The following is a 27643-nucleotide window of genomic DNA, read 5'->3' as shown; positions in this document are numbered from 1 at the left end:
CTATAAACATCTGTATGCAAGTGTTTGTGTGAAGATAACTGTTTAAATCAGTTGGATAAAACCTATTAGCAAACCATAACACTCTGTTCAGCATTGTAAGAATCTGAAAACAGTCTTCCAAAGTAACTATACTATTTTGCCTTTCCACTGGCAATGAACGAAAGATCCTGTTGCTCTATATCCTTGCCAGCATCTAGCATTGTCAGATTTTGGGTTTTTTTTTTTTTTTTTTTTTTTTTGAGACGGAATCTCGCTCTGTCACCCAGGGTGGAGTGCAGTGGTGCAATCTTGGCGCACTGCAAGCTCCGCCTCCTGGGTTCACACCATTCTCCCGCCTCAGCCTCCCGAGTAGCTGGGACTACAGGCGCCCGCCACCACACCCGGCTAATTTTTTGTGTTTTTAGTAGAGACGGGGTTTCACCGTGTTAGCCATAATTGTCTTGATCTTCTGACCTCATGATCTGCCTGCCTTGGCCTCCCAAAGTGCTGGGATTACAGGCATGAGCCACCGCGCCCTGCCAGATTTTTCGGTTTTAGCCATTCCAGTATGTATGTAATGGTGTATTAGTCCGTTCTCACATTGCTATAAGGAAATATCTGAGACTTGGTAATTTATAAAGAAAAGAGGTTTAATTGACTCACAGTTTTGCATGGCTGGGGCAGCCTCAGGAAACTTACAGTCTTTGTATAAGTCACCTCTTCACAGGTGGCAGGAGAGAGTGAGTGCCAGGAGGGGAAATGCCAGACATTTATAAAACCATCAGATATCATGAGAACTCACTCACTATCATGAGAACAGCATGAGGGAAGCCATCTCCATGACCCAATTACTTCCACCTGGTCCTACCCTTGACACGTGGGGATTATGGTGATTACAATTCAAAATGAGATTTTTGGTGGGGATGCAGCCAAACCATATCAAATGGTATCTCATTGTTTTACTTTGCAATTGACTAGTGACAAATGATGTGGGATATATTTTTGTACAATTACTTGCCATCTGTATATCTTCTTTTATAAGGTATATGTTCAGGTCTTTTTACACTTTTTAATTGACTGGTTTCCTTACTATTGAGTTTTGAAAGTTCTTTGTATATTTTGGATACAATCCAGTATATTAGATATGTATTTTGCAAATTTTTTTCCAAGTCTGTGGCTCATCTTTTCATTTTTGTAACAGTGTCTTTGGCAGAACAGAAGTTTTTAATTTTAATGAAGTCCAACTTATCTTTTTATGGTATTATGCTGCTGATGTATTTATGAACCCATCTCCAAATCAAGGTTCTAGAAGCTCTTTATTATACATTTAAGCCCATAATCCATTTTAAGTTTATTTTTGTTAAAAGTATAAGATGCATGTTTATTTTTTGCATAGAATGTCGAATTGCTTCTGCATTATTTGTTGAAGAAACTATCCTTTACTCCACTGAATTGCCTTTGCTTCTTGGGCAAAGATCTATTGATTCCCCTTATCTGGGTCTATTTCTGGGCTCTCTATTGTGGTCTGTTAATCTATGTGCCCATTCTTTCACCAATACCATGTTGTCTTGATTACAACTTTATAGTAAGTTTTAAAATTGTGTCATGCAAGTTCACCAACTTTGTTCTTCCTCTTTAGTATTCTGTTGGTTGTTCTAGTTATTTTGCCTTCTCATATAAATTATTGAAGCATTTAAGACCTATGTATTAGGGATTTCTATTGGAGTTGTGTGGAAACTATAGAGCAAGTTGGGCACAACTGACATCTTAACATCAAATATCTGTGTACTTATTTACATTTTATGTATTTTACCAAAATCTTATAGTTTTCTATATATAGATAGTATATATATTTTCCTAGATTATTTATACCTATTGCATTTTTGGCAGTAATGTAAATAGTATTTTTATTTCAAATTCTAATTGTTCATTGATGACATATAGAAAAGCCATTGATTTTTTATATTAACTTTTTATGTTATAAATGCAGATAATTTTTTAACAATTTTTTTCTGGACACTCAGAATGCTTCTCAATCTATATATTGGTATCCCTTTGTTCTCCACATTTGTTCTTGCTTTTTCCATCTTCTATTCCTGTCTTCTCACTGTTCTCTTTTTGTCAAATTCCTCTTACAAATTATGAACCTTTCCTGTACTGTTGTATTTTTTAAAAATTTTCCTTCTCCTGGTTTTATCATTTTTTGTTTTTGCTTTTGTGCTCAACCTCCTTTTATAAACTGAAATTTTTAATCGGTGTTGAGAATGGAAAAAGATATTTTTCTTTTTGGCCATTGGGCACACTACCTTAAAGTCTAATGTCCTCAGTGAATACTTTAAATTTGATGTGAAATGTTTTAAAAATATAATATTTTTAGGTTTAATATTTTATGAATTTCAGAGATATTGATCTTTTTTAATAATCAGATTTAACAATGTGTGTTATGATTGAAGATATCATGTATAAAAACATAATTAAAATTCTAAATGGAAACTTGGACCCTCAGTATCTGTAAGTTGAAATTCTTCACAGGAAAAATGCATTAAACTCTCCTGGGGCCTCCATTTTTTTATTAGTTACATAAATTAAAATGCATGTTATTGAAAACGTTCTATATTTTCCCCAATCTATTAAACTCAGTGTCCCACTAATATATTTTGCCTTTTTTTTGCCACTTCATATTATATTAGACATATGGCAAGAGCTTTTTCTTTTTGAATTTTTTTTAAACTTTTAAGTTCAGGGGTACATGTGCAGGATGTGCAGGTTTGTTACATAGGTAAACGTTTCATGGGGATTTGTTATATTGATTATTTCATCACCCAGGTATTAAGCCTACTTTATGGGTAGCTCTGTGACATAGAAGTAGAAAATAAATGCCATACTTGTCCACACAAATTTGTTTAGCAATAATGAATTTAAAATGAAATAAAGATAAAAGGATGAGCGAACGTAGGATTGGAGGAGAAATGAATGAAAAGAGAAGAAAAGAAAAAACTTTTGTATTAGGAGAGGATCGGGAAAGATAACTAATGCAAAAGCTTTTTCTTTTCTTCTTTTTTCATGTTATATTTATCATCCAATCGTATGTCCTCTCATCTTTTTAACCTTATTTCATCTATTTTAAATCCAGTATTGCTGAACAACTTTGTGTGGACAAGTACAGTACTTATTTTCTACTTCTATATCACAGAGCTGCCTATAAGCCCTCAAGAAACCTACAGCCAATCACACGAAAGTCTCTCTTTAAGAAAGATGGGAATCGGAGCTGATACACAAGGCCACTCTAGAAGATCACTTCTCCCTAGTTCACAGTTTAGAAAATGCAACTTTCATTCTTATAAATATTCCATTTACATAAACTATGTTGACAATTCTTTTGATAAAATAAAGATTTATTTATAAAGGAAACAAATGTTTCATGATGAAGTCAGTTTCTGTGAAGACAGTTTGAGTTCTTATAAAAATTTTAAGTTGATTATGTTGAATGAATAAATATATGTCCCACATAATCACTTCTATGATTTTTTATTTAGTCTTTAAGTGGTTAGCTGAATACATGTCTGCTAAGTCTTTTCACTTTCAAATCCTTCTAGTAGGATAGCAATATTAATTTTCTCTGAGGATGTTAAGTTTCTGCAATAGCTTCCTTAAGCCAGCAGTTCTGAGATGTTTATTGTAATATACAAGCAAAAAGGGAGCCTGGCACAATGAAAATTAAAATAGAATTTGGACATCTACATTTGCTATTCAATTTTGTCATCATTTTGCAAGATGAATTATGACAGACCATCTTATTCCTCACAATTCCAATTTTATATCTGTAAAATGGGAAGGCTAATAGTGTTTTCTAGATGAAGTTTCTCATAAATCAGGTTTATAAACAGACAATGAAAAATATAGCATAAATTAAATCTGTTTAGACAAGTTATTCGAATGCCAGCCCACTCCCAAATTATTTTAGCCATTTTGGAAATGGATTTCAACTTTTTAGATTAATATATTTTCCTTGGGTAGGAAGTCAGTTAATTGAGCAATTTGTTGGGCACTGTCAAAATGAATTTGGATATAGAGTATAATATAAAGTGTAACTAGTCTGATAGTGTAGCTAAAATAGTTTATTAAAAGGGATTCAAATTTTGATAGAAGTACAGTCATACTTATGAATCCTCCTTATGAAATATGATATTACAAAAACTAAAAACAACAAACAAGAAAGAAAAAAACAAAACTAGATTACTTTTAACAGGTGACTATCTCAGATTACTTCCTTACCCAGAAACTTGGTCTAGTCTCACCACTTGACAGTCTTATAGTATGGCAGCATCCTGAATCTCAGCTTACAAATATATTCACAATAACACAGCACAACATTATTAAAAATATTCAATATATACTTGTTCCCTGGAACAAGAAAATTACAGTGAATTGAAACCCCACATGTGCCACAGACTCCCAGTGTCCCTCTGCAAGGAAAATTTCCAATCCTTTGATGATTGTTTCTATAGTTGAGGTTTCAGATCCTCTTCTTGAAATCTGTTGTAGTAATTTGTGGGTGTTGTCTAACAGTTGAGCTATCCAGGTCTGCTTTCGTGTTGTGGTTACATTGATAACTGCTTAGTACTGACAGTGTGCTCTGCTGGTATTGTTTTTCATGGGGTGGTTTGTGGCATGCTAATCTCTCATCCATGTAGAACATGTGCTACCCTGAGCATCCTGTATAGAAAGAGGGCTCTTGGGATTTCACCTCAAGATTCACAGTTGTTCTGCCGAAGTCCCAATCTCTAGCACGGCTGTCAAATGAGCCATTACCGTGGAGTAGAAATGGATGCTTCTATTTAGTGTTTGTTATCTTATGCTATCTCAGAAGTTCACTCAAGAGATTATTGTGTGTATCATAGAGTGATACCCTCTCAACCTATTTATAGACTTTACCTTCTTTTCTTTTTAAGGATTTGAATCAACTAAATATTTTTAAAGTCAAACCATTTATACGGTAATTATACCAGGATTTACTTTTAATAAATACAACAGAAATTCACCCCAATTCTGGTGTAATTCCTACCTCTAACAAAAAGATTTGAGGGGTCTATTTCTTTTATCTAGGGAGATATGGTTACAATTTATCAGGTACTTATAAGGTGCTATTTTTTAATGGAAAGAATTTTACATACACTGTCTATTTACCAAATATAATTGAACTGTTTAGGGCTATTTTCATCCACAAATGGGGAAGTTAAATATGTTAAATAATTTGCTCATGTCACCATTTAGTGTGTGATAGACAATGTGATTCTGAAGTCTATTTTTGATTCCAAAATCTGTTTTTTAATGTAACCTACATGTAGGACACATAACCTTTCAAATTTATCTCTACTGGTACTAGTGAGTAACTTTAGAATGACAAAATCTAGTCACTTCAGTGATAAAATATGGTTTCCAGTTTATAGCTGTGAGTCTGCATTTCAGCACCTTCTAGGCTGTTTCTAGTAGGAAGCATAAAGGTAAGGGTTAAGATTCCTCACTTGGTCAAAAAGGCCCCTCCTTACCATGTTATAAGCAACTTGAAGGTGTCTGTCAGTACAGACAATAAAAATAAATTATTTGAAAAGACCAGATGAGGAAGTATAAACAAGTATATCTTTATCTTGGTGAAGTAATTGGAGAAAATGTCAACAAATAGTTGAATATGTATCCTTTTGTAAGACTATAAAACAAAATATCATACATATGAAAGAAAGGGAAAAAAGTGGAGAGGAAAATATCTGATTAATGAGTCAATAGAATCAACTGAATATTTTTAAATTCAACCATTTAAAAGCAGTAAGGTTGAGATAGTAAAAACAAAGAAATGAAGTGACTGTTAATTTTTTTAACTAATAAACTTTATGTTTTAGAGTAATATTAGGTTACAGCAAAATTCAGCAAAAAGTGCAGAGTGGTTTCATATATCCTGTCCCCCCCATTCATGACCTTTCCCATTTCCAACATCCTATATCAGAGGGGTACATTTTTATGATTGATGAATATACATTGACAAATTATTGTCATCTAAAGTCAATAGTTTATGTTAGGATTCATTCTTGGTGTTGTACATTGAATGGGATTTGAAATATGTATAATCACATGTATCCATCTTTGCAGTATGTACAGAACAGCTTCACTGCTCTAAAAATCCTCTATGCTCTGCCTACCTATTCATTCCTTCTTCCCCCAATCCCTGCAACCACTGATTTCTTTACTGTCTTCATAGTTTTACCTTCTCCAGAATGTCATATAGTTGAAATCATACTGTATGTTTCCTTTTCAGATTGGCTTCTTTCACGTAGTAATATGCCTTCATGTTCCCTCCATGTCTTTTCATGGCTTGATAGCTCATTTCTTTCAGCACTAAATAATATTCCATTGTCTAGACATACCATAGTTTATCTACTTGGCCACTGGAGGATATTTTGTTTCCTTCCAAGCTTTGGCAACTATGTGTACAGCTACTTTAAATACAGATTTTTCAATTTATTTGGATTCATTTGGGAAAATACCACATTTTCAATTCATTTGACTTAATACAAAAAAGTGCAATTGCTGGATTATATGGTAACAGTATGGTTTTGTAAAACACTACCATGTATCTTCTAAAGTGGCTGTAGCATTTTACATTCTCATCAGCAATAAACAAGAACTCCTGCTCCTACATATCCTCACCGGTTTTGGTGTTGTCAGTATTTTGGATTTTGGTCATTTGTATAGGTATTTAATGGTATCTTATTATAGTTTTGATTTGAAATTCCAAATGATATATAATGTTGAATGTCTTTTCTTAATGATAATTTGCCATCTATATATCTTTAGCGAGGTGTCTATTCGGGTCTTTTGCCCATTTCTCAATCAGGTTGTTAAATTTCTTATTGTTGAGTTTTATTTTTCTCTTTTAGCCCACTAGTGTGATGACTAAATTAATTGATTTTAAAAAATTCAATCAGTTTTATATATCTGAAATACATCCCAGTTGGGGTATAATTATTTTAATACATTGTTGTATTATATTCACTAATGTTTTGTTGAAGATTTTTCTATCAATGTTCATGAGAGTTATTGAATTATACTTTTCTTTTCTTCTAATGGCTGTCTGATTTTGGTATCAGGGTAATGCTGTCCTCATAGAATGAGTGACGAAGTAGCCCCTCTGATTCTATCTTCTGGAAAATAATTGTAGAGAATTTGTATAATTTCTTCTTTACATGTTTTTGGTAGAATTTACCAGCCAACCCAGTTGGGCCTACTACTTCCTGCTTTGGAAGATAATCAATTGTTGATTCAATTTTTAAATATAAGCCTATTCAGATTGTCTATTTCTTGCATTGGTTTTGGCAGATTGTGTCTTTCAAGGAATTTGTCCATTTTGTCTAGGTTATCAAATTTGTGGGCATAGAATTGTTCATAATATTCATTTATTATCATGTTAATGTCCATAAGATCTGTAGTGATGCTCTCTCTTTTATTTCTGATACTAGTAATTTGTGTCTTCTCTTTTTTATCTTCATGAGCTTGGCTAGATTTTGTTCAATTTTATTGATTTTTTCAAAGAACCAGCTCTTGGTTTTATTGATTTTCTGTCATTTCCTGTTTCCATTTTATTGATTTCTACTCTAATTCTTATTATTATCTATTCTTTTCCTTACTTTGGATTTAATTTGCTCTAATTTTCTAGTTTTTCTAAGGTGAGAGCTTAGATTATTGATTTTAGATCTTCTTTACTGATGTATACATTCAATAGTATAAATTTCCCATTAAACACTGCTTTCCCTGCATCCCACAAATTTTGACATGTTGAGTTTTTGTTTTCACTTAAAATGTACCAACGTGTTTTTAGACATGTTTTTAATATGTAAGTATTTGAGGGGTTACAATTGTCTTCTTGATATTAATTTCTAGTTTAATTCCATTGTAGCCTGAGAGCACACATTGTATGATTTTTATTCTTTTAAATTTGTTAGGGTGTGTTTCACGGCCCCAAATGAGGTCTATCCTGGTAAATGTTTCACATAAGCTTGAGAAAAATGTGCAATCCACTGTTTTTGTATAAATAGTCTATAGATGTCAATTATAGCCAGTTTATTGATAGTGCTATTGAGTTCTCCTATGTCCTAATTGATTTTCTGCCTGTGGGATCTATTTCTCATAGAGGAGTGTTAAGGTGTCCAAGTGCTATAGTTAATTTATCTATTTCTACCTGTCGTTCTATCAGTTTTTGCTTTATGTATCATGATGCCCTTCTGCTAGGAACATACATATAAAGGATTATTATGTCTTCTTGGATAATTTTCCCCTTTGTTATTATGTAATGCCCTTCTTTAGCCCTGATAGCTTCCCTTGCTCTTGAGTCAGTTCTGTCTGAAATTAATATAGCCGCTTCTACTGTTTTGTTTAATGTTAACATATTATTATGATGGTGGAAAAGTAATTGCCATTTTTGCCATTAAAAGTAATGGCAATGGCAAAAGTAATGGCATTATTTTTAATGGCAAAAACCACAATTACATTTGCACCAATCTAATTCATTTCCACGTCTTTACTTTTAAACTATACATGTATTTATATTTAAAGTGGATTTATCGTAAATATCACGTATTGGTTATCGTTTTTTGATGAACTTTGACAATCCCTAGCTTCTAATTGGTGGATTTAAAACATTGATGTTGGCCGGGTGCGTTGGCTCAAGCCTGTAATCTCAGCAGGTGGGTGGATCACAAGGTCAGGAGATCGAGACCATCCTGGCTAATACGGTGAAACCCCATCTGTACTAAAAATACAAAAAATTAGCCAGGCATGGTGGCAGGCACCTGTAGTCCCAGCTACTCGGGAGGCTGAGGCAGGAGAATGGCATGAACCAGGGAAGTGGAGCTTGCAGTGAGCCAAGATCACATCATTGCACTCCAGCCTGGGTGACAGAGCAAGACTCCATCTCAAAAAAAAAAAAAGTAAAATTGATGTTTAAGGTAATTATTGTTATTGTTGCATAAATATTAAAATATCTACTGTATTTGTTATTTTTTATTTGTTACCTTTTTTGTTCTTTCACAATTTTTTCTGTACTTACTAGTTTTAGTTGAGCTTTTTTTTTTTTCTTTGACAGAGTATTCCTCTGTTGCCCAGGCTGGAGTGCAGTGGTGCAATCTCCACTCACTGCAACCTCTGACTCCGGGTTCAAGTGAGTCTCCTGCCTCACCCTCCAGAGTAGCTGGGATTACAGGTGCATGCTACCATGCCAGGCTAATTCTTGTATTTTTAGCAGAGACAGGGTTTTGCCATGTTGGCCAGGCTGGTCTCGAACTCCTGACCTCAAGTGATCCACCCACTTTGGCCTCCCAAAATGCTGGCATTACAGGCGTAAGCCACCACACCCAGCCTAATCGAGCATTTTTAATGTTCCAATTTCCTATTCTATCTTATATATCAACTACACTCTTTTTAAATTACTTTTATTCAATGGTGTTTCTGGAATTTGCAATATACATATTCAACCAATTCACTTCCACTTTCAAATCACACTATATCATTTAACATCTAGTGCAAGTATCTTATAATAATAAGATATTCCTAGTTCTTTCCTCCTTCCACTTGTATCATTTCTGTTATTCTTTTCACTTATATTTAAGTGTGCACATACACATACGTATATACTATACTTACAAATATTAAGTATATACACATTATTGAGGCCAGGTATGGTGGGCTTATGCCTGTTATACCAGCATTTTGGGATACCAAGGCAGGAGAATTGATTGAGGCCAGGTGTTCAAGAGCAGCCTGGGCAACATAGCAAGACCCTGTCTCTACCAAAAAACAAATTAGCTGGGTGTGGTGGCATGTGCCTGTAGTCCTAGCTACTCAGGAAGGTGAGGCAGAAGGATCGTTTGGGCCCAGGAATTTGAGAATACAATGAGGTGTAATCATGCCTCTGCATTCCAGCCTGGGCAAAAGAGCGAGAATCTCTCTCTCACACACACACACACACACACACACACACAAATAAATATATATATATATATATATATATACACACACACACATCACTTTTGAAAGATAATTTTTCAAGATACAAATTCTGTTAGTTTTTATTTGATGTGTATGTGTGTGTGATTTTTTCGTTGTTGTTTTGTCTCTCTCTACATTTTAAATATTTCACTCCACTCTTCTCTTCATTGTATGCTTTGACAAGTCAGATTTAATTATTATCCTTACTCCATTATAGGGAAGGCATTTTTTTTACCTCTGGCTCTTTTCAATATTTTTCCTTCAGCTTTGATTTTCTGAAATTTGAATATATTATGACTAGGTGTAGTTTTTTTATATGGCTTTTTTTTGACATTTATCTGCCTTCATGTTCTTTTGTTTCCTGGATCTGTGGTTTGAAATACAGCACAACATCGTGCTCTTCTTTAAAAAGTCTGCTCTTAGGAGACACTATTTTGCTAGAGCCTAACTTGCTGGGGCTACATCAGAGCCTAATCTCCCCAGGAGTTGGGAAGTACTCACCTCCAACTCCCTCCACTCATGCTGCATCACCTAGGGGTGGAAAATATCCAAGTCCTTGTTAAGTTCACAGTCCAGGGGCACAGGCTCACCAAAAGCCTGAGTCCTAATATGGGATGATAGAATGTTTTATCTCTCCCCACAAATTCTTAACCCTGTATTAATAAAGACCTATATACTGTAGTTTGTTTTACACAGTATATTATTTCTGCCTTTCAAAAAAAAAACTACCAAGCATACTGAAATGCAGTAAACACAGTTTGAAGAGATCGAACAAGCCTTGGAATTATCAGACCAAAACTTAAAGGATGTCCACTGTCACTATTTATTCAAAATAGTACTGGAATTCCTAGCCAGAGTAATGAGGCAAGAGAAATTAGACAAAAGAAAGAGATAAAGGACATGCAAATTGGAAAGAATAAAGTTAAATTTTTCCTGCTTGCCCACCACATGATCTTATACATAAAAAAATCTGAGGACACCTAAAAGTCCTAAAGACTCTGATTAGAATTAATAAACAAATTCAGTGAAGTTGCAGGATACAAAGTTAACATGCAAAATTAATAGCATTTCTATACACAGTAGTAAACAATCTGAAAAAAAATCTCATTTACAATAGGTATAAAAAATTAAGATGCAGGAATAAGTTTAATCAAGGAGGTGAAAGAGCTCTACAGTTAAAACTATAAAACTGATGAAGGAAATTGAAGAGGACACATATTAATGGAGAAATATCCTGTGTTTATGGATTTGAAGAATTAATATTGTTAAAATGCTCATAGTATCCAAAATGATCTATAGATTCAATGAATTGCTTGTAAAAATACTAATGACATTCTTCTCATAAATGGAAAAAGTAATCCTAAAATTTGTATGGAATCACAAAAGATCCTAAATAGCCAAAGCGATTTTGAGCAAATGGAACAAAGCTGAGATTTACAATATGTTACTACAAAGCTATAGTAACCAAAACAGAATGGTACTGCCATAAAAGTAGACACGTTGATTAATGGAACACAGTGGAAAACAAAGAAATGAGTCCATGCATTACAGCCAACAGATTTTTGATAAAGGTACCAAGAACACATATTGAAGAAAGGAGAGTTGCTTCAGTAAATGATGCTGCTGGGAAAACTGGATATATGTGGAAGAATGAAACTAGATCCCTATCTCTTACCATATATAAAAATCAACACAAGATGGATTAAAGACTTAAATGTCAGACCTGAATCAATAAAACTACCAAAAAAAAGAACAGAGAGAAAACATATCATGACATTAGGGTCTAGGCAAGAAGTTTTTGAATATGATCACAAACTCACAGTCAACGAAAGAAAAAATAGACAAATAGAATTACATCACACTAAACAACTTCTGCACAGCAAAGGAAACAGTCAACAGAGTGAACATACAACATGCATAATGGAAGAAAATATTTGCAATCTATGTATCTGACAAGGAGTTAACATACAGAATACATAAGAAGCTCAAATAACTCAATTTTAAAAAGCAAATAATTTGATTAAAAATCGGCAAACAAAAAAGAATGAGATCATGTCCTTTGTAGGAACACGAATGGAGCTAGAGGCCATTATCTGTAGCAAATTAACACAGGAACAGAAAACCAAATATCACATGTTCTCACTTGCAAGTGGAAGCAAATGATAAGAACACATGGACACATAGAAGGGAACAACACACACTGGGACCTGTTGGAGGGTCGGGAGGCGGGAGGAGGGAGAGGATCGGGAAAAATAACTAACAGGTACTAGGCTTAATACCTGGGTGATGAAATAATCTGTATAACAAACCCCCATGATACAAGTTTACCTATTTAACAAACCTACACATGTACCCCTGAACTTAAAATAAAAGTTAAAAAAATAAAAATAAAAAATAGGCAAAAGATCTGAATAGACGTTTCTCAAAAGAAGACATACAAATAGCCGATGCATATAACAAAAAATGCTCAACATCACTAATCATAAAGGAAATGAAAATCAAAACCACAATGAAATTTCACCTCACTCCAATTAGAATGACTATTATCATAAAGACAAAAGATAACAAATGTTAGTGTGTAAACGTAAAGAGAGGAACTCATATACTGTTAGTAGGACTGTATATTAGCACAGCCATTGTGAAAAACAGTACAGAAGTTCCTCAGAAAATTAAAAATAGGACTACCATGTGATCCAGAAATCCCACTACTGGGCATATATATCCACAGAAAATAAAATCAGTATGTTAAAAAGATATCTGCACTCCCATGTTTTTGCAGCACTATCCACACCGTGATGATATAGAATCAACTTAAGTGTCCACCACCAAATGAATGGATAAAGAAAAATGGTCTATATGAATAATAGAATACTGTTCTGTCATACAAAAGAATGGTATACTGTCATTTGCAGCCACATGGATGAACCTAGAAGGCATTATTTTAAGTGTAATAAGCCAGACAAAGAAAGGCAAAAATCACAGCATATCACTCATATATGAAATCTAAAATGGTTGATCTCATAAAAGTAGAGACTAGAATAAGGTTACCAGAGGCTGGAGAAGGTAGGGAGGAGACAACATGGGGAAAGATTGGTCAACAGGTATAGTTACAGTTAGACAGGAGGAGTAAGTTCTGGTGTTCTATTACACAGTAGGGTGCACTATGGTTAACAATATTGTATTGTATATTTCAAAATAACTAGAAGGGAGGATTTTGAGTGTTCTTACCATAAATAAATGATAAATATATGAGGCAATGGATATGTTCAATAACCTAATTTGATTACACAGTGTTTGCATGTATTGAAACATCACACTGTACCCCATAAAGATGTGCAATTATTATGTCATTTAAAAACAAAATATAAAAAAGAGTATAAAACAATTTTAACCATGTGAGATGTAGTTAAAACTGTGGTTAGTCAGATAGATACATTCTGAAATGCTTATATTAAAAAATACTAGAGAAAAGTCAATAATCTAAATATTCATTTCAAAGCTAAGAAACAGAAAAAGTCAAACCCAAAGAATGCAGAAACATGAAATATTAAAAATTAGAAATAATCAAAGTTATAGACAACTAATTAAAATACAGTGTTTCAACAAAGCCAAAATTTTGTTCATTAAAATATCAATAAAATACAAAATTATCTGAAAAGAGCAATAAAAAGCAAATAAATAATATTGGGAGTGGAAAAAGCAGACATTATAAATTTTATGGACATTTTTAAAACTTCTGAAATATATTATGTACTTATTCTCTTAAAGTTAAAAATATAAAGAAAATGGAGAATTCCTGGAAAAATGCATCTTACCAAAACTATCAAAAACAAAATAAAAGATATAAATAGTATTATGTCAAAGACAAACTAAATGTCTAAATTTATTTATTTACCAGAAAAGTTTAAACTCAGAGAGTGTTATTGTTGAATCTTCCTAACGTTTAAGGAAGGAAAACATTCAACTTTAATAAACCCTTACACAGCATAACAGATTGAGACTACTTCATATTTTTTATATAAACAGTATAACCTAAAATTTAAAATCTGAACAGGACATTACAAAAATGAAAATTATATGTCAGTTTCTCTCACAAACAAAGATACAAAAAATCTTACCAAAATATTAGCTAAGTGAACCCAGTGCAAAATATCACTCTAGAAATATCTAATTGTTTTAACATGTGAAAATAAATCAATATAATCCACTACCTGAACAGAATAAAGGAGAAAATCATATTAATTAATCATCTCATTAGAGACGGAAAAAGTATCTGATAAATTTTAATGTACTTTAAATAAACACTTAGCAATCTATAAATAAGTGGAAAACTGCTTAATCTGATAAAAGGATATCTTTGGAAAGTCTACAGCCAATATGATATCAAGTGATAAAATATTGAAATATTTTTCCAGACAGTAGTAAATGAGACATAATTTTCTGTTGTTCTTACTTCTGTCAATGTTGTCATGGAGATCTGGGACAATGCATGAGGCCAAGAAAAATAAATAAAACTAATAAGCAGGAAAAAGAAAGACAAAACAAAAAACACAACAATCTTTCATTAGGAATACGGAAAAGAATGCTACTAGTTTCACCTGGGTAAATCACAATTCCTTGCAGAAGAAACAGTTGACCTTATAAGATGAGGGGGGAAACACAGGGCCAGAAAATTGTAGAAAGAACATTCAATCATAATAAGCATTATCAATATATGGAATCATGAAATGATTTGGCATACTCAGGGAATGATATAAAATAAATTACAGATATATTAGTCTGTTTTCATGCTACTGATTAAGACATACCTGAGATGGGGCAATTTACAAAAGAAAAAGGTTTATTGGAGTTAGAGTTCCATGTGGCTAGGGAGGCCTCATAATTATGGTGGAAGGTGAAAGGCATGTCTCACATGGAAGCAGACAAGGGAAGAGAGAACTTGTGCAGGGAAACTCTCCCTTGTAAAACCATCAGATCTCATAAGACTTATTCACTATCATGAGAACAGCACAGGAAAGACCTGCCCCCATGATTCAATTACCTCCCACACTGGGTCTCTCCCACAACATATGGGAATTCCAGATGAGATTTGGGTGGGGGCACAGCCAAACCGTATCAACAGAGTACCTATGCTACTCATAAAATATAGAGGAATTTTTAAATAAAGTGGCTTGGCAAATTCCTTTCTCAGAAAAGGACAGTGAGTAGGCAAAGAAACACAGAAAACAAGGTGAGGTATACGTGGGAAATATTGTAGGGTGGACAAGGAATAAGATATTGAGGGAAAAAAGTAATGGCTAAGAAAAGTAGATTAACAATAGATTGTGGAGCATTTTGACAGTCTAAATAACTTAAAATAGTATACTCAGGCAGTACGTAACCATTGATGTTCTTAGCAGAGAAGTGATGTTATCATATTACTTAAGGGAGATAAATATGAAGACCATGATTAGAGTACATAGAATTGGGGAAAAAAAAAACAGAGATAGACCCTTTAGAAAGCTGTTGTCATAGTCATAGCAAAAAATAATGAGATTTGGACTAAAATCAATCATAAATTTGGAATGAAAAGACGGAATAGATTCTAGATACATTAGAAATGATAGGAGATAGTATCACCAGATCCTTCAGGTGTCATTTTCCAGCTGGAAACTGTGGCCAGTGGCACCTTTGCTCAAGTTTTGCTAGGGGCCACTGTGAATGTTTCACTCACTCGACCTGGCAGGCTGTGTTTGGCTTACACCACTGGCCTGGATTCCACACCTGCCAAGGTCACACAAGGCGTGGAACAGTGAGCAACAAGTGCAGTATCCACCCACTGCACAGAGCCAGGCATGCTGGCTGCTGTGATGGGGCAGGCAGCTCCAGGTGCTGGCAGAGGCACCAGCTCTGTGCAAGCCTGAAGCTGGATCAGATGCACCACAAGCAGCTTCTGCTGTGGGCACCCACATGTGGAAAAGGTGAATGCAATGGAACCCAGAAGATTGGAGATGCCAGAAACCACAGAGCCCCAAAGAGGGTGTCAAAGCCCTGGCTTGGGGATCCCCTAGGTTTGGGCTTCCTGAAGGGCCACAGCTCTTCTCTCCTTCTTGTCACCCAGAATTTGGTGAGCGGGGGTGAGCACGCCTGTTTCAGCCCTATTTGTGTTACAGCTCTTTATCAGTCCCGTCATTCAGCAGGTCCCGAGTTTTTGTTCTGTGTCCAGGAAGAATGAAGTATGTGCACAACTAGAGGGTGAGCAAGGTGGAGAGGAGTTTTATTGAACAACAGAACATGTCTCATGAGATCCAGAGTGTGTAGCTCCTTTCTGCAGATGGGTGGTCCTGACGAGTGCAGCCCTCAGGGGAGAGGAGGCCTGGAGTGGGTAGTTACTTTTCGCAGGCAGCTTCTCCCAACAAGTGTCCAGCTCTCAGAAGAGAGGAGACCTGTTGTGAGTAGCTCCTTTCCCCATGCAGGTTGTCCCAATGAGTCAAGGAGATCTAAATTGGCTAGCTCCTTTCTGCAGCTGGAACTTCTGCCATCTGTGTGAATCTGGCTGAGTCTGGGGTTTTTATGGGCTCAGAAAAGAGAAAGTGCATGCTGACTGGTCCATGGGCAGCCATGGGTGGGCCTGGAAAAAGGACCATAAGTTCTCACTCTGGGCCTCAGACTCCACCTGGAAGTGGCAGCTTGGCCCCCAGGCTTCAGGCTGTTCCTAGCTTGAAGGAGGGGTTTCACTGGGGAGCCACCCCTTTCCATCCAAGAATGTGACTGCATCCTGTCATCATCAACATGTTGTTTGCAGTGCCCTGGCTGTCTGGGCCAAGGGATGCTTGCAGGCCCACACCAAGCTGCCCTCAGCATCCCTGGTCTCCCTTCCATGCTTGTCAGTGCCTGAAGTCTGGAGGAGTCCGAGGCAGCAGGGGTCTGGTGTGTCAGCACCACCCTGGGTGTGTGTGCACCTTGCCAGATTGGGCTCAGCTACAACTTTGCTCTGATTGGAGCAGGCACCAAGGAGCAGGGGGAGGCCAGAGAGTGGGAACAGGTACTTCAGAACCTGTGGTGGTAGCAGGGTCTTCCTGGGTCCCTGAGAGAACAGGGATGCCCAGGTCCAGAGTCGTGCTGGGTGGCTGCAGCTGTGCCCAGGAGCATGGGGCTCCTGCCCCACCTAGTTGGTAGGTGGCAGGGCTTCACATTTTCTTGACCCCTGCCAGCTCTGCAGAGCCTGCAATGCCAGCCACACCTCCCCTTCTGCAACTGGTGTCTTCACAGCAGCCACTCCAGCCACTGCCATCAAACCCCCCCCACTGAAGATGTACACCTAACTGCCATTAGCATAGAGTCGAAGACTGTTCTTAACTGCTTCCTGCTGACAGAGCACATTGTTTTGGGGAAGAGGGCAGTCAGATCTCTCTCAGAGGCCTATCTAAGAGTCCCTGGTAAGAAGGGAGCCATTGTTTGAGGCTCTAGTCTCATGACCACTTTGAGTTTAATGGTCTTTATGCAAGAAGATAAACACAATTTACAGGAGGTTAAGTATGTGAAGGAAAAAAATCTAGTGTCAAAGATAGCAGAAATAAGAATTAAAATAAACTAATCATTCTGAAAACAATGTTGTGGTTGGAGCTGTTTCACCCTGGTGAAAGAAGTTCAATCTTGTATGGGGGCAGTTAAACTTTAAAAGAGAAATAACTGTTTAGGGGAGTAGATAATCCCCTGGGAGTTCAGGATTAAGGGGTTCTCTACAAAGATGTCTTATGGTGATGAACAGAACAAAAGTGAAATCAGTAAGTATAGGATATCCATGGAGGGTTAATTGTTAGCACTTCTCTTTTATAATTTTTAGTTTGAGGTCCATGATTTATTTACTCTGGTACTTCAGGTGCACTCCTGAGTCAACAGAGGTAATTTTGTCAGCTTCCTATGCCTTTTTTTCAAGCATAATGAATCCAAGAATCTATTCCAGTGACCTTTACTGCCATAGGAGTAGAAAGAAGTGCAGTGTAAGGTCCCTCCCATTCTGTTCCTACATAGAAGGCTTGGTGGAAAATTTTAAGAACTTTCCATTGGTTGGAAGCTGGTAGATGAAGCTTGCCATCCTCTGATTATAGCCATCCTGAACAGTGGGGGGTGTATCCCCAAGAGGCAGCCCATTCTATCTCCACAGAATAATGCTGAGGTTTTATTTCTTTTAAGGAGCTCTCTCAGATCAGAGGGGTCTCAAGTGCATCAGAAATCTGGGGCCCTTTCACTGCTGATTTATATGCTTTGTCTGACAACATATTTCCCTCAGCTATTTCATCCATCCTTTTTTGGTGGCCTTTACAGTGTATTACTGCCACTGCTTGTGGAAGGAAGATTGAGAATAATAGTCTGTTAATTTTCTGATGGTATTTAATGGGAGACCATTAGCTGTGAGGAAGTCCCTCTCTTTTCAGATAATGGCATGGGCATGGACGACCAGGAAAGCATACTAAGAATCAGGATAAATGTTAACTGCTTTCTCCTTGCTTAATTCCAGCACTCTCATGAGGGCAATTAGCTCAGCTAGTTGAACATTTGTGCCAAGGAGAGAGCCGCACTATCAATAACATCATTCAGGGTGACTATTGAATACTATGCTTTATGGATCCCTTGCTCTACGAAGGAATTTCTATCCATAAAGAGAGTCCAGTCTGGGTTCTGTAAGGTTTTTTTTAGGTCCTGTATGATGGCATAGGTTTGTACTACTATTTGTTCAAAGTCATGTTTAAGATCCCCAGCTTCCTCTTGGAGGAAGGTGGCTGGGTTTAGAAAGGGATTAGTTCTTAACTGGATTGCAGATCTTTCTGATATTTGAGGAGGCAGTTGTCCACTAGCCAGAGAGTCTCCTTAGAAGACAGCAGTCCTGCCAAATTATGTGGGGTATAAATTGTTAAGTTATTCCCCATGGTTAACTTAGTAGCCTCTGGTACCACTGCAACTGCTTGGAGGCAGACTGATCATCCTTTAGCTACCAAATCAAGCTCCTTACTTACTTAGCCTACAGGCTGCTGGGCTGGACCTCAGGCCTGGCTTAGAGCTCCCAGGGCCATTTCCTTCCCTTCTGAGACATAAAGATTGAACATCTACCCAATGGGAAGACTGAGGCCTGGTGCTTCAGGCAAGGCTTGTTTTAATTGGTCAAAGGTCCTTTAAGCCTCTGGTTCCCAAGTTAGGGAATGTGTCTTAGCTGCCTGAGTTTCCTTTATTAGGTGACATAAGGGATGAGCTATTTACTGCACCTGGGTATTCTTAGTCTGGAGAATCCTGTAATGTCCAAGAATCCCCTCAGATGCTTAAGGGTTGGGGGAGGGTAAAGGAGGAGATGAGCCTGATTCTTTCCTCACCTAGTGCCCTGGTACCCTCTGACAAGACTATACCTGCGTACTTCACTGAAGTCTGACAGAGCGTAGCCTTAACTTTTAAGAACTTATATCCTCTGTTAGCCAGAAACTTAAGAACAGCCTTATTGTCCCCCCGAGATAATTCCTCAGTGGGGGCGTGAAGGAGAATGTCATCTACATATTGTAAAATGTTAATCTGAGGGTAAAGGAACTCAGAGAGATCTATTGACAATGCCTGCCCAAACAGATGGGAGCTGCCTTGGAATCCCTGAGGTAACACTGTCTAGGTTAGCTGGGTGGCCTTATTGGAGAGATTCTTGAATGCAGACAAATACTGGGAGTTGGGTTGTAGCAGAATGCAGAAAAAGGCATCCTTTAGGTCCAGGACTGTGAACCATTTAGTCCCTCAGGTACTTGAGTTAGCAGGGTATAGGCATTGAGAACCACTGGATGAATTGAAACCACAGCTTCATTAATGAGGCAGAAGTCCTGGATCAGTCTCCCTTCCCCATTGGGTTTTTGAGCCCTGAATATCAGGGTATTACAAGGGCTGTTGGAGGGTTTGAGAAGATGCTGCCTTCTCAAGTTATCAATGATGGCTTCTAGTCCTTTTATAACTTCTGGTTTTAGGGGATATTGTCTCTGCTTAGGGAAGGAGGTAGAATCCTTAAGATGGATCTGGACCGGTGTGGCAGTTGTGGCTAAGTCAATTTTCCCTGAGTTGCCCAAACCTCTGGGCTAATATCGGTCTCCACTAGGGGGAGACAAAGAGTTTGTCCTGGAGCCATAAGGATGGTGGTTCTCATACAAGCCAAAATATCCCTGCCCAACAAAAGAGTTGGGCTTCAAGGCATGATTTAAAAGGCATGAGTAAACAAGTGGTCTCCCCAACTACAACTAAGGGGTTGGGAAAAATATCAGGGTAAAGGATTTCCTGAAACACCCCTCACAGTCATGCTAAGAGAGGAGGGGGAGCCTGGATTGGAGAGGAGAACTGAAAGGCCCACTCTGGTGTCCAGGAGGAGGTCCACCTTCCTCCCTTCAACTCCCAGAATTAACTGGGACATCTGGATGGTAATGGTGGTCTGAACCACCAAAGCCAGGGAGAAAAGCTCCGAGACCAGTCAGTCCTGCTGGACCATTTGGGAGACTGGCTCTGGACCCAGTGACCTGTGTCTCTGGGGATAGTCCACCCTCCAGTGGTTCCCATTACAAATTGGACAGGCTCAAGGTGGCTTTCTCACGTTGCCTGGATAGTCCTTCCTAAAGTACCCTGACTTGACACATTTGTAGCCTATAATAGGTACATGTCAGAGACTCTGGGGTTTGTGAGCCTACAAGGCAGCTATTAGAGCCTCTGCCTTATTATTGTATTTCCTTTCTTTTCTGGACTTCCTCCTAATCCCTATTGTAATAACAGAGGTGGCCACTTTCAGGAGTTTCTCTAAAGTACTATTTGGTCCTATAGACTGTTTTGGAAGTGTCCTCTTGATAATCAGGGTCTGCCTGAGTTATAAACTTATTCTTTAGGATCAGTTGTCCCTTGACTGAATCAGGAGATAGAGCGGTGTGCTTTACCAAGGCCCCTGTTAGCCTTTCCAGGAGGGCAGTGGGATTCTCACCCAATCCCTGGTGTATCATGGATAGTTTGGGGTAACTGAGAGACTTAGTTCTAGTTCTTCAATTAGCCCTCCAGCATGCACATCTGAAACTGTTGCCTCTTCTGTTCTCTCACTTCATCATTGGGGTCCCATTTATGGTCCTCCAATGATACCTCTAGTCTTCCAATTGGATGAGGCTCATCCCCTTCCCTGGCACTATATGAGATACAAAGCTCATTTCTGAAAGTCTCTGCTGCTTGCAGGGCAGACTGCCTTTCCGTGGTAGTCATGGTCTGATTCAAAAGTAACATAACATCCTTCCAAGAGAGTTCAAATACTTTGGTTAAATTCTGGAGAGCCTCTATATACCTGTCAGAATGATCTAAAAATTTGCCAGGATCTCCCTTAATTTGCCTTAAATCCTGTATAGAAAAGGAGACCTAGATCTTAATGGGGCCACATTCACTAGGCATATGTTGTGGGGGCAGGAGTAAGACTGGGACCTGCCTAAAACGAAGATTTCTAGGCTGGGGCAAGCTTGAGAGAGGACCTGGATAGGGAGGAGTGAAGGGAGTTGAATCTCCTACTGGAAGTACCTCTGGGGTTTGCTTCCCTAGTTCCCTGAAGCCTCTCCTGAGATGGCCACTAGGAGGACTGAATCAACCCTACAGTGTTGGCAAAGGTCTGGATTACCCTGCAAGACAATGAAAGCCTGCACATATGGAACCTCGGATCATTTGCCTTCATGTTTACAGAGAGGGTCCAGCTTCAGGATGGTATCGAAATTTATGCTTCCTTCTTGAGGCCGTGCTTCTCCTTTCTGCAGAACATAATTTGGCCATGGCTATGTGCAAAGAAATATGAGGCACTTTTTCTCAAGAGTCTGATGGTCAAAGGAGTCCCAGTGATTCAGGATACACTCTAGAGGAGTGTAGGCTGAAGACGATTGCTTACCCATCTGGAAGAGAGGACAGAGGAGGAAAAGGCATTTTTTCCCCTCTCCAGAATCTGAGGATCAAGGGGGTCTCAGTGATTCAGGATGCACTCAAGAAGAGTGCAGGCTGAAGATGATTGGTTACCCATGTGAAAAGAGGGTATATATTGGCAGCTAAAGCACATATTTTTGGTTTCTTCATCTAATACACAAGAAAGAGGGAGCTTTTATTCTATCAAATTTTGTTTTTATAGTTTGTTTATAGATTTCATTCTATCAATTTTTTTTAATATTTTTACCAGTTAGAGAGGAAATAAAGCCTGTTTTCATGACACTTAGTGAAATATTTGACTCACATGAATATTGGAAAACATCTCTGGGTTTTTTAAATTCAAATAACAGAAAATTCCAACCACAGAGATTTGTGTATTTTTTTTTTTCACTTAAAGTGTTACAGTAGTTAGCTAGTCAGAAATAAGCAGGGTAGGAGAGGGCTCTCCCTACAACCCACCACCAGGAGTGTCAGGCAACCATCAAGTGATGGATAGGCAGTTATTAAATTGTCTTTCTAAAATAATAATTGATGACAGCAGGCACCAGGGGAAGGCAGTCTCCCAATAGACAGAAAAAAACCTAAAACTGGTGATCAGGATTTTTTCAGCAATGAAGAATGGAGTCTACAAATTAATCCAATAAGATTGCAGCACCTGGGTGAGTGGGCTCAGGCATGTTTATTAAGAGGTGACATGGCAGAGTTTAACTGGAATATGACCTTCTAGGGACATTCCACTGGTAAGAGAAGAAAGCCTCAAGTGAGCCTGCATACAACTCCAGTAAATACACAGCACATGCAGCCCCTTCAAAGTGCTGGCAGGCCACTGCACATGGACAGCCCACTCCAAGGGAACAATCAGGGGAGAAGGAAGTCAAGACCCCAGAAGCATGCCAACATATAAAGCCCAAAGTCAAAAGGTCAGACCTGCACTTCATCTCTCAAGTCGCCTACTCAGCTCGCTTTCAAGTGTACTCTCCTCCTTTTCATTCTTGCTCTAAAGCTTTTCAATAAACATTCACTCCTGCTCTAAAACTTGCCTTGGTCTCTCCTTCTGCCTTATGCCCTTCAGTTGAAATTTTTCTTCTGAGGAGGCAAGAATTGAGGTTGCTGCAGACTCATACAGATTCGCTGCCGATAACATACTTTGGTGCTGAGTGACTCAGACGTGTTCCACTGCCAGCAAAAGTGCTTTGTCCATAAAAGAAGGAACCAATGGCAATGGTTGTCCTCCTTTCCTCTTCTGAGCCTCAGAAACACCCCAGATAACAATTAGTTTGTTTAATAAATGCGTTCTACTGCATCGTGCTGATTTAAGGTACTAGGTATTTAAAATAAAACCTTGGGCACATGAAAATGTTAGAGTTTGTTAGAGCAGACAGTGACTAGACCCCAAGACCCCAAGGGGTTCAGGCCTTCATTGAGAGGTCTCAAGGGGAAAACTTTTATAAGGTGTTTGTGTAAACAAGACAAAAAAATGATACTTGGTTGGTTAAAGTGGAGAGTCCCTAGTTAGAGGTTAGTTGGCAGTTTCGTATTGGTTAAGCCTAAGTTTCGTTGTATTGTTTTCAGCTTGAGTTTTGATTTGTTTATGGAGGAACCTTAGGTGCTGAAGTCATCTCAGCTCAACAGTCTCTCAATAAATTTAAAAAAAAAAAACAGTGTATAAAGCTTAATGGAACTTCATTTTCTTCAAATGTTGTTTTCAGGATCCCCCTCCCTCATTTTATTTTGCAGTTGTTGGTCAATCGCAATGCAAGAAATTCAAGAGAACATTAACATTAAATAGATTTTTTTAATGGAATGACCATACGGAGATTACGCAAACTTGACATGACCCTAACAACTACAGGAAATGATCATGCCAATACAATCCTTGAAAGTGTCATTGAATCTACATTTCCCATCTATGAGTTACACCAGTTTTTAGGCAAATCACTTGAACCAGAAATCTAAAAGTTATTTGCAATTTCTGTGTGCTTTACCGCTTATCAAGTAAGCCTCTTAAGATTTTTGATATAAATCCCCACCTCTAACCCCATTTCTGCTGCCATAGGACGTATCAGAAATAGAGACTGAAAATGATAAGAAACCAAATACAATAAATATTTTATTAACAAAAAATTAATTTTACTTACATTTGTTTGTGCACATATGATAACATATATATTTTGCTTGAGATATTTGAAACTGTTTAGTTATTTCACATGCTTATTTATGCTAATATGTACTTAAATTTGAAATTCAATACTGAGCACAGTGGTACATAATTACATACATAGCCCAATCACTCATATTCTCCCTTCCCACTAGAATTGCTTTACATGCTTTTGGTACCTTTTCTTTTGTGAATGGTTGAATCTGTACTACCTCGTTTAACTCTAACTTTCTACTCATTAACATTAATAGTTTTTCTAGTTCCAATGTTGTAGAATTTGTGGATATTTACTATTTTATTCTCACTCCCCAAAATGCAGGGTCTCATTACAAACATTTCACAACTTTATATATATATATATATATATATATATACACACACACACACATATATATATATATTCTTATTGTCTTCTTTGAGTAAGAAGTCATTCTTCTTATAAAATCAATATTATAAATCAAGTAACTTTTAAATGATTGATTTGATAGTATAAAAATGTAATTAAATGGCGTATTGACAAATTGTTGACCAGTTTTCCAGTGACGATATAATATAGCTTAGTAATGGATACTTTACAAAATGTTGCTGGAGCTTTCTAGGTTCTTATCCTGATCACATCGTTCTTATCCTGATCACAAAGAAAAAAATACAAATATCTACAAAACCGTAACTTTTCTGAAACTCATCAGAGACCTGGGTATTCAAGCCAATGTGTTGAACTAAAGGCCAAAGGGAGACACACCCCTTCAAAGGGCCTATGAACCATTTCATCTTGAGCAGAGCACAAGAGAAACAAAGAAGCTGCCCTACTAGTTGGTAAGACAAAACAACTGAAATTTCAACATTTTCTTTTTTTTATTATTTTATTATTATTATACTTCAAGTTTTAGGGTACATGTGGACAATGTGCAGGTTAGTTACATATGTATACATGTGCCATGTTGGAGTGCTGCACCCATTAACTCGTCTTTTAGCATTAGGTATATCTCCTAATGCTATCCCTCCCCTACTCTCCAACCCACAACAGTCCCCGGTGTGTGATGTTCCCCTTCCTGTGTCCATGTGTTCTCATTGTTCAATTCCCACCTATGAGTGAGAACATGCGGTGTTTGGCTTTTTGTCCTTGCGATAATTTGCTGAGAATGATGGTTTCCAGCTCATCCATGTCCCTACAAAGGACATGAACTCATACGTTTTTGTAGCTGCATAGTATTCCATGGTGTATATGTGCCACATTTTCTTAATCCAGTCTATTATTGTTGGACATTTGGGTTGGTTCCAAGTCTTTGCTATTGTGAATAGTGCTGTAATAAACATATGTGTGCATGTGTCTTTATAGCAGCATGATTTATAATCCTTTGGGTATATACCCAGTAATGGGATGGCTGAGTCAAATGGTATTTCTAGTTCTAGATCCCTGAGGAATCACCACACCGACTTCCACCGACTTCTACAGTCCCAACAACAGTGTGAAAGTGTTCCTATTTCTCCACATCCTCTCCAGCACCTGTGGTTTTCTGACTTTTTAATGATCGCCATTCTAACTGGTGTGAGATGGTATCTTATTGTGGTTTTGATTTGCGTTTCCGTGATGGCCAGTGATGATGAGCATTTTTTCATGTGTTTTTTGGCTGCATAAATGTCTTCTTTTGAAAAGTGTCTGTTTTATAGCCTTTGCCCACTTTTTGATGGAGTTGTTTGTTTTTTGCTTGTAAATTTGAATTCATTGTAGATTCTGGATATTAGCCCTTTATCAGATGAGTAGGTTGCAAAAATTTTCTCCCATTCTGTAGGTTGCCTGTTCACTCTGATGGTAGTTTCTTTTGCTATGCAGAAGCTATTGAGTTTAATTAGATCCCATTTGTCAATTTTGGCTTTTGCTGCCATTGCTTTTGGTGTTTTAAACATGAAGTTCTTGCCCATGCCTATGTCCTGAGTGGTATTGCCTAGGTTTTCTTCTAGGGTTTTTATGGTTTTAGGTCTAACACTTAAGTCTTTATTCCATGTTGAATTAATTTTTGTATGAAGTTTAAAGAAGGAATCCAGTTACAGCTTTCTACTTATGGCTAGTCAGTTTTCCCAGAACCATTTATTAAGTAGGGAATCCTTTCCCCATTGCTTGTTTTTGTCAGGTTTGTCAAAGATCAGATAGTTGTAGATACGCAGCATTATTTCTGAGGGCTCTGTTCTGTTCCATTGGTCTATATTTCTGTTTTGGTACCAGTACCATGCTGTGTTGGTTACTGTAGCCTTGTAGTATAGTTTGAAGTCAGGTAGCGTGATGCCTCCAGCTTTGTTCTTTTGGCATAGGATTGACTTGGCAATGCGGGCTCTTTTTTGATTCCATATGAACTTTAAAGTAGTTTTTCCCAATTCTGTGAAGAAATTCATTGGTAGCTTGATGGGGATGGCATTGAATCTAGAAATTACTTTGGGCAGTATGTCCATTTTCACGATATTGATTCTTCCTACCCATGAGCATGGAATGTTCTTCCATTTGTTTGTATCCTCTGTTATTTCATTGAGCAGTGGTTTGTATTTTTCCTTGAAGTGGTCCTTCACATCCCTTGTAAGTTGGATTCCTAGGTATTTTATTCTCTTTGAAGAAATTGTGAATGGGAGTTCACTCATGATTTGAATCTCTGTTTGTCTGTTATTGGTGTATAAGAATGCTTGTGATTTTTGCACATTGATTTTGTATCCTCAGACTTTGTTGAAGTTGCTTATCAGCTTAAGGAGATTTTGGGCTGAGACAATGGGGTTTTCTAGATATACAATCAAGTCATCTGCAAACAGGGACAATTTGACTTCCTCTTTTCCTAATTGAGTACCCTTTATTTCCTTCTCTTGTCTGATTGCCCTGGCCAGAACTTCCAACACTATGTTGAATAGGAGTGTTGAGAAAGGGCATCCCTGTCTTGTGCCAGTCTTCAAAGGGAATGCTTCCAGTTTTTGTCCATTCAGTATGATATTGGCTGTAGGTTTGTCATAGATAGCTCTTATTATTTTGAGATACGTCCCATCAATACCTAATTTATTGAGAATTTTTAGCATGAAGCTTTGTTGAATTTTGTCAAAGGCCTTTTCTGTATCTATTGAGATAATCATGTGGTTTTTGTCTTTGGTTCTGCTTATATGCTGGATTACATTTGTTGATTTTCATATGTTGAACCAGTGTTGCATCCCAGGGATGAAGCCCACTTGATCATGGTGGATAAGCTTTTTGATGTGTTGCTGGATTTGGTTTGCCAGTATTTTATTGAGGATTTTTGCATCAATGTTCATCAAAGATATTGGTCTAAAATCCTCTTTATTTGTTGTGTCTCTGCCAGGCTTTGGTATCAGGATGATGCTGGCCTCATAAAATGAGTTAGGGAGGATTCCCTCTTTTTCTATTGATTGTAATAATTTCAGAATGAATGGTACCAGCTCTTTCTTGTACCTGTGGTAGAATTCAGCCATGAATCCATCAGGTCCTGGACCTTTTTTGGTTGGTAAGCTATTAATTATTGCCACAATTTCAGAGCCTGTTATTGGTCT

Source organism: Hylobates moloch, unplaced genomic scaffold (genome assembly GCF_009828535.3).
Source record: "Hylobates moloch isolate HMO894 unplaced genomic scaffold, HMol_V3 SCAFFOLD_17, whole genome shotgun sequence".
NCBI classification, from domain to species: Eukaryota; Metazoa; Chordata; class Mammalia; order Primates; family Hylobatidae; genus Hylobates; species Hylobates moloch.
This window is presented reverse-complemented; position numbering follows the sequence as displayed.